This window comes from Hemiscyllium ocellatum, chromosome 25 (genome assembly GCF_020745735.1).
Source record: "Hemiscyllium ocellatum isolate sHemOce1 chromosome 25, sHemOce1.pat.X.cur, whole genome shotgun sequence".
NCBI classification, from domain to species: domain Eukaryota; kingdom Metazoa; phylum Chordata; class Chondrichthyes; order Orectolobiformes; family Hemiscylliidae; genus Hemiscyllium; species Hemiscyllium ocellatum.
In genome coordinates this window covers 58,094,448-58,102,695 of record NC_083425.1, presented here as the reverse complement: position 1 = coordinate 58,102,695, position 8,248 = coordinate 58,094,448, and positions in this window count along the sequence as shown.

The window sequence follows — 8,248 nt, the reverse complement described above, 5'->3', positions numbered from 1 at the left end:
AAATAACGGAGGATGGGGCATTCCCACTTCCACGTTGGGAAGGAAGGGGTTCATCCCAGTCACACGCTGGGAAATAGGGAGTTGCGAACATCCCAGTTCCATGCTGGGAAGGAAGGGGTTCATCCCAGTCATACGCTGGGGAATAACGGGGAATGCGATCTTCCCAGTTCCATCCTGGGAAGGAAGTGGTTCATCACAGTCACATGCTGGGGAATAACGGGGGATGCGATCTTCCCAGTTCCATCCTGAGAAGGAAGGGGTTCATCACAGTCACATGCTGGGGAAAACCAGGCGATGCGACCTTCCAATTTTCAAGCTGGGAAGGAAAGGGTTCATCCCAGACACATGCTGGGGAATAACGGGGGATGCAACATTCCCAGTTCCACGGTGGGAAGGAAGGGGTTTATCCCAATCACACGCTGGGGAATAAGGAGTTGCGAACTTCCCAGTTCCATGCTGGGAAGGAAGGGGTTCATCCCAGTCATACGCTGGGGAATAACGGTGGATGCTTTCTTCCCAGTTCAATCCTGGGAAGGAAGGGGTTCATCCCACACACACGCTGGGGAATAACGGGTGATGCGGCCTTCCCAGTTCCATCCTGAGAAGGAAAGGGTTCATCACAGTCACATGCTGGGGAATAACAGGGGATGCGACCTTCCCATTTTCACGATGGGAAGGAAGGGGTTCATCCCAGTCATACGCTGGGGAATAACGGGGGATGCAACCTTCCCATTTTCACGCTGGGAAGGAAGGGGTTCATCCCAGACACACGCTGGGGAATAACGGGGGATGCGACCTTCCCCATTCCATGTTGGGAAGGAAGGGATTCATCCCAGTCACACGCTGTGGAATAACGGGGGATGCGAACTTCCCATTTTCACGCTGGGAAGGAAGGGGTTCATCCCATTCACACGCTGGTGAATAACAGGGGATGTGACCTTACCAATCACACGCTGGGGAATGAGAGAACATACCCCAAAGGGGTCCATCCCAGTTGTAGGATTATGGGAGTCCATTCGGTATATTGGACCGAAGGGTTGGATGTCCCATGATCAGTCAGTATGGAGCCAGCTGTTTCTCCTCTCGGAATGCCAGACTAACCTTCGCTGTCCCTCTCTCCTGTTGCTCATTCCGTAAATTCCATTGTTGGTCATCCCAGAGGGCAGTTTGGAATCAGGATGGGCTGGTGGGTGAGTGTGGGCTGGGGAATGGGCTCAGTGCCTTGATGTTGGCCTGATCATGGGCACTGGATTCCGTCCGTCTGTCTGTCTTCCCAGTGGATTTGCAGGATCTAGCCCAGCCAATTTGAGTGGGAATGCTCCAGTGGATTGGGGTTGAGGTTGCTGCACAATGCCAGGCCAGTTGATGAAGGCTCTGCTCCTTGCTGATCTTCGGGGGGTGAGACCCATGCTCTCATCTCCCTCCATCAATGAGCTGACCATGGTCTGGAGGAGATGCTCTCATCCATCATCCACCTCCTACAGCTCCATGACACTGGCTGGGGCTGACATTGATCATTGAGGGTTAAGGGGAGGTGAAGCATTGCATCAACAATCAGTCTGACGGCAACCAATCCCCTCACACTCAGCCCCCAGGCAACCAATCCCTCACAATCACCACCTGGCAAACAATCCCTTCACAATCAACCCTCCCCACCCCCCCCCCCAAGAATCAATCCCCTCACAATCAGCCCCTCCCACAATCAGCCCCTCCCACAACCAGATCCCCCACAATCAGACTCCGACAACCAAATCCCATAAGCAGTGCCCCAATAGACTGTTCCCCAATGTTAGAAACAAAATTCAATTACATTTAGATGAGACCACCAAAACTGGAAACAAGACAATTTATTACGAACTTGCAAGTAAGGGCTTCAATTGCAGAAGCAAATGAGCAAATTAGAACTTAGGTTAGTGTCCAGTTATACCCTTTGAGCTGAGTGAGGTCATCTCTCCAGACTCCTAATGACCCAATCTCTCTTACTGTGCCAGTCCACTGCCCAGCTGTGCCCCACCTTTATTACTGCCCCCTTACCCAGGTTGGTAACCTTCCTCTCTGTAAATGCTGACACACATTCATTTTGTCAAGATCTGGTTTAACATTTTGTGTCAGTTCTGCTGGTACTATCCATCCTCGGACATTTCATTAACTTGTATCATTTTGTACAGCTCAAGCATTTCGGTTCTCTCAGCTTTTTGCTGAAAGCATAATTTTACAAAACGAAGTTTTTGTTGTAGTAATGATATGGGTAATGTAATTTCTGCAGTTTCACACACTCTCTCTCTCACACAGGAGTCACACATTCTCACACACACACTTACACACACACATCCTCTTATACACATACACCACACACACACTCTCTCTCTCACACACACACACACACACACACACACACACACTCACACATACACACGCACATCACACACACACACACACACACACCACACGTACACACACACTCTCTACACACACTCACATGCACACACATTCACACCACACATACACATCTACACACACACATATACACACACACACACACATACTCTCTCACACACACATACACACACTACACACATATACACACACACACATACACTCTCTCACACACACATACACACACTCTCTCACACACACACACACATCACATATACACACATACACACACACACACACTCACACACACACTCTCACACACACACATACACACACAGACCACACACTCACACCACACACATTCTTTTGGTATGGGTAAGGTAATTTCTGTAATAAAACTGAGGTTTAATAAGTAAAGGCTAATTATGAGCAACTAGGCCATATGAGAACATGAACCAGAAGTCACCTCTGTTATGTCAGGAACATGGTAACCTTGGGCAAGATACCAAGGAATGCTTTAGCTAGACACAGAGGGCAAAATACAATAGAAGCCCTTTTTCGACATGCAGATAAATGCTTTAACCAGCAGAATTGTTAAAAACAATATAACATTTAATTCAGCAGAATTGTTAAAATAATATAACATTTAATTAAAGAATTGGCAGAGAAAAGCGTGAAATGTTTTAACCAATGGAATTATCACTAATGTTTTTAAATGTAAAAATAATGTATAAATATTAGTGCTGTAAAATCTTCCGTCGCGATTTCTTCCGAAGCCCCCTTTGGAAGACGCCCAAACTTGCAAGTTTGAAATAAACATCAATTGCTCATTTGTGTGTCTCGCAGCATTTCGATTTGCCACGGGAAAAGCGGTAGCCGGAGGGGATGAGGGCTGGTGCTGACAGCTTGGAGTTCGCTTCCTAGGGCGGGACCTTGTGGACAGTCTCCCTTGAAGTCAAGGGTTAAAGGACAGTCCGCGGTCGGCAGAGTGTGGAGGCAGAACCCGGTTGATCTGAACCATAGCCCGAGAGTAGAATAGTTAGCCGAGTGTCAGGGACTATTTTCCGGAGATCTAGAATACCTAGACAGAATTCACTTATAACAAATTAAGTTTTTGTTGTAGTAATTACACACCAAAGTTAGTATTTAATTAACCACAATTATACACTGAAAAGTCTCTAAATACCTGCAGGGTTATTAGTTCTCTTGCTGTACCCCTTTTCTGTATGCTTTTTCTATATCTGCAAAACCGGCACTTTACCCCATTTCTAACACCTGTTCCACAAAACCCCTGACCCCACGCCCACCCCCCCACCCCACCAACTGGCAAAGGTTTCAGGTCAAACCCCTCCATGGCAGCGGGATCCATGACCCCAGAGAAAGGCAAAATAGTCCAAATAAAGGGCACAGAAATCAGCAAACCATGAGAGGGGAGATTCTCATCGTTTCGGGTGGTTTATTTGAAAGTGGGAGATGGTGAAGGTGACCATGTCAAGGTAGACATTAACAGGTATCACCAGCACCAGGTCTCACCAGCCCAGCCCTTCATTTGTAGACTTTCTGCAGGTTTTTTGCAAGCTGCTGCATCCGAGGAGATTTTGGGTCAATAAGTTTGAACAATTCCTTCTCCTCCATCAGCTTCTAGTGGGCCCCATGGAACAGCTCCTTCCCCACATCACGCGTGACTCGCTCACGCCATTCCATGGGCTTCGGGTGACCTTCCAGGGGGTCGAGTCCTGAGGAAGGGACTGTCAGGTTGACCCTGGAACTTTAATTCCTTGTTTATTGACTCCATCCCTTTGGTTTTGTACCGAGGTACATTTTTCCCTGAAAGGACACAGGGAATGGTGAGATTGTAAACCTTTCAGTGTACTCCATATCCCTGTCCCTCAGGCTCTGGGCCAACAAACCTGAATCCTCATTCTAAAGGTGACTGGCACATTCCTTGTGGGTGAGGGGCTGTGTTTATTGGTGATGGTGGAATTGTCAGACCGAGAGTGTAAAGGAGTGTGAGAATCGAGAGACAGGAGTGTTCCTCTGGTGCTGTGATACCAACCGAAAAGAAAGCATCCTGGAAAACAGCGAGTGGATTGTGCAGGGAATGGGAGAAGGCAAGACCGGTGGGAGGTCCTTTTGGAGAGTGGTCAAATACCAGGACTGGGGGGGAGGGGGGAATAGGAGATCTGCGCTTTGGGACTTCCGGGTCAAAGGGGGAGTGAACAATCACTGAGCACCCACATGTCTAACTCTTACTATCAACGGAATATGATTAGATTCCCTACAGTGTGGAAACAGGCCCTTCAGCCCAACTAGTCCACACCGACCCTCCAAACAGGAACCCACCCAGTCCCAGTTCTCTCTGACTATTGCACCTAACACTATGGGAAATTTAGCATGGCCAATTCACCTGACCTGCACATCTTTGGACTGTGGGAGGAAACCGGATAACCTGGAGGAAACCCACGCAGACACGGGGAGAATGTGCAAACTCCACACAGACAGACGCCCGAGGCTGGGATCGAACCTGGGACTCTGGTGCTGTGGGGTAGCAGTGCTAACCACTGAGCCAGCGGTGTCGCACAATTGTAAACCCAGATGGGCTTTTCCTGACCATCCAATCACGATCATTGTTAAAGTCTTAATTCCAGGTTTGACTTTAAATTGCACCATCTGCCATGGTGGGATTTGTACCGAAGTCCCCTGATCATCACTTGGGTCTCTGGATTAACAGGCCAGTGATCATGCCATTATCTCTGTTGTCTCTGGTTTGTTACCCGTGCCACGTGATAGAGAGTCGAGGAACAGGGAGAGAGAGCAGTTAAACGCGTGGCTACAGGGATGGTGCAGGAGGGAGGGATTCCGGTTTCTGGACAACTGGGGTTCTTTCTGGGGAAGGTGGGACCTCTATAAAAAGGATGGTCTACACCTGAACCTGAGGGGCACCAGTATCCTTGGGGGGAGGTTTGCTAGTGCTCTTTGGGAGGGTTTAAACTAACTCCGCCGGGGCATGGGAACCTGGACTGTAGCTTTAGGGTACAGGACCTTGAGTGTAGGGAGGTTAGGAACAAGGCAGCAATCTCGAAGGAGGGTGCGTGTAAACAGAAGGGTGGCTTGAAGTGTGTATACTTCAATGCCAGAAGTATAAGAAATAAGGTAGGTGAACTTGCAGCGTGGGTTGGTACCTGGGACTTCGATGTTGTGGCCATTACAGAGACGTGGGTAGAACAGGGGCAAGAATGGCTGTTGCAGGTTCCAGGGTTTAAATGTTTTAGTAGGGTCAGACATGGGGGTAAAAGAGGGGGAGGTGTGGCATTACTTGTCAAGGATAGTATTACAGCGGTGGAAAGGACGATGGAGGAAGACTTGCCATCTGAGGTTAGAAATAGGAAAGGTGAGGTCACCCTGTTAGGTGTTTTCTACAGGCCTCCTAATAGTCCGAGAGAAGTAGAGGATAGTATTGCGAGGATGATTCAGGAGAAGAGTGAAAGTAGCAGGGTGGTTGTTATGGGGGACTTTAACTTCCCAGATATTGACTGGGAAAGCTATAGCTCGAGGTCGTTAGATGGGTTGGTGTTTGTCCAATGTGTGCAGGAGGGTTTCCTGACACAATATGTAGACAGGCCAACAAGAGGTGAGGCTATACTGGATTTGGTTCTAGGTAGGGCGGCACGGTGGCACAGTGGTTAGCACTGCTGCCTCACAGCGCCTGTAGACCCGGGTTCAATTCCCGACTCCGGCGACTGACTGTGTGGAGTTTGCACGTTCTCCCCGTGTCTGCGTGGGTTTCCTCCGGGTGCTCCGGTTTCCTCCCACAGTCACAAAGATGTGCGGGTCAGGTGAATTGGCCAAGCTAAATTGCCCGTAGTGTTAGGTAAGGGGTAAATGTAGGGGTATGGGTGGGTTGCGCTTCGGTGGGTCGGTGTGGACTTGTTGGGCCGAAGGGCCTGTTTCCACACTGTAAGTCTAATCTAATGAACCAGGCCAGGTGTTAGACTTGGAGGTAGGTGAGCACTTCGGGGACAGTGACCACAACTCGGTGACTTTTACTTTAGTGATGGAGAGGGATAAGTGTGCACTGCAGGGCAAGAGTTATAGCTGGGGGCAGGGAAATTACGATGCGGTGAGGCATGACTTAGGATGTGTGGATTGGAAAAACAGGCTTCAAGAGAAGAATACTAATGATATGTGGAGATTGTTCAAGGAACAGCTACTGAGTGTCCTTGATAAGTATGTACCAGTCAGGTATGAAGTTAAGGGTCTTGTGAGGGAGCCGTGGTTTAATAAGGAATTGGAATCCCTTGTGAAAGGGAAGAAGGCGGCATATGTAAAGATGAGGCGTGAAGGTTCAGTTGGGGCAATTGAGAGTTATAAGGTAGCCAGGAAGGATCTAAAGAGAGAGCTAAGAGCAGCGAGAAGGGGACATGAAAAGTCCTTAGCTGGTAGGATTAGGGAAAATCCAAAGGCTTTCTATAGATATGTCAGGAATAAAAGGATGACTAGGGTAGGTATCGGTCCAGTCAAGAATAGTAGTGGGAAGTTGTGCGTGGAGGCGGAGGAGATTGGAGAGACACTAAATCAATACTTTTCGTCAGTATTCACTCAGGAACAGGACACTGTTGCTGGTGTGAATATTGAGTCACAAGTGATTAGAATGGATGGCATTGAAGTATGTAGGGAAGAGGTTTTGGGAATACTGGAAAGGATGAAAATAGATAAGTCTCCTGAGCCTGATGGCATTTATCCTAGGATCCTCTGGGATGCTAGGGAGGAGATAGCAGAGCCATTGGCCTGGATTTTCATGTTGTCATTGTCAACGGGAATAGTACCAGAAGACTGGAGGATGGCGAATGTGGTCCCCTTGTTCAAGAAGGGGAGTAGGGATAGCCCGAGTAACTATAGGCCAGTGAGTCTGACTTCTGTGGTGGGCAAAGTCTTAGAGAGAATTGTAAGGGATAAGATTTACGAACATCTGGATAGGAATAGCGTGATCAAGGATAGTCAGCATGGTTTTGTGAAGGGCAGGTCGTGCCTCACAAACCTTATTGAGTTCTTTGAGCAGGTGACTAAGGAGGTGGATGAGGGTAAAGCAGTAGATGTTGTGTATATGGATTTTAGTAAGGCGTTCGATAAGGTACCCCATGGTAGGCTAATGCAAAAACTACGGAGGTATGGCATTGAGGGTGCATTAGAGGTTTGGATTAGAGATTGGCTGGCTGGAAGGAGACAGAGGGTAGTAGTTGATGGTATAGGTTCATCTTGGAGTGCAGTTACTAACGGTGTACCTCAAGGATCTGTTTTGGGACCATTGTTTTTGTTATCTTTATAAATGATCTAGAGGAGGGGCTTGAAAGCTGGGTGAGTAAGTTTGCGGATGACACAAAAGTCGGTGGAGTTGTGGATAGTGAGGAAGGATGTGGCAGGTTACAGCGGGATATAGACAAGTTGCAAAGCTGGGCAGAAAGGTGGCAAATGGAATTCAATGTAGCTAAGTGTGAAGTCATTCACTTTGGTAGGAGTAACAAGAAGATGGATTACTGGGCTAATGGTAGGCTACTTGGTAGTGTGGATGAGCAGAGGGATCTTGGTGTCCATGTACACAGATCTCTGAAAGTTGCCACCCAGGTAAATAGTGCTGTGAGGAAGGCATATGGTGTACTGGGCTTTATTGGTAGAGGAATTGAGTTCCGGAGTCCTGAGGTCATGTTGCAGTTGTATAAGACTCTGGTGCGGCCTCATCTGGAGTATTGTGTGCAGTTTTGGTCGCCATACTATAGGAAGGATGTGGAGGCATTGGAACGAGTGCAGAGGAAGTTTACCAGGATGTTGCCTGGTATGGTAGGAAAATCGTATGAGGAAAGACTGAGGCACTTGG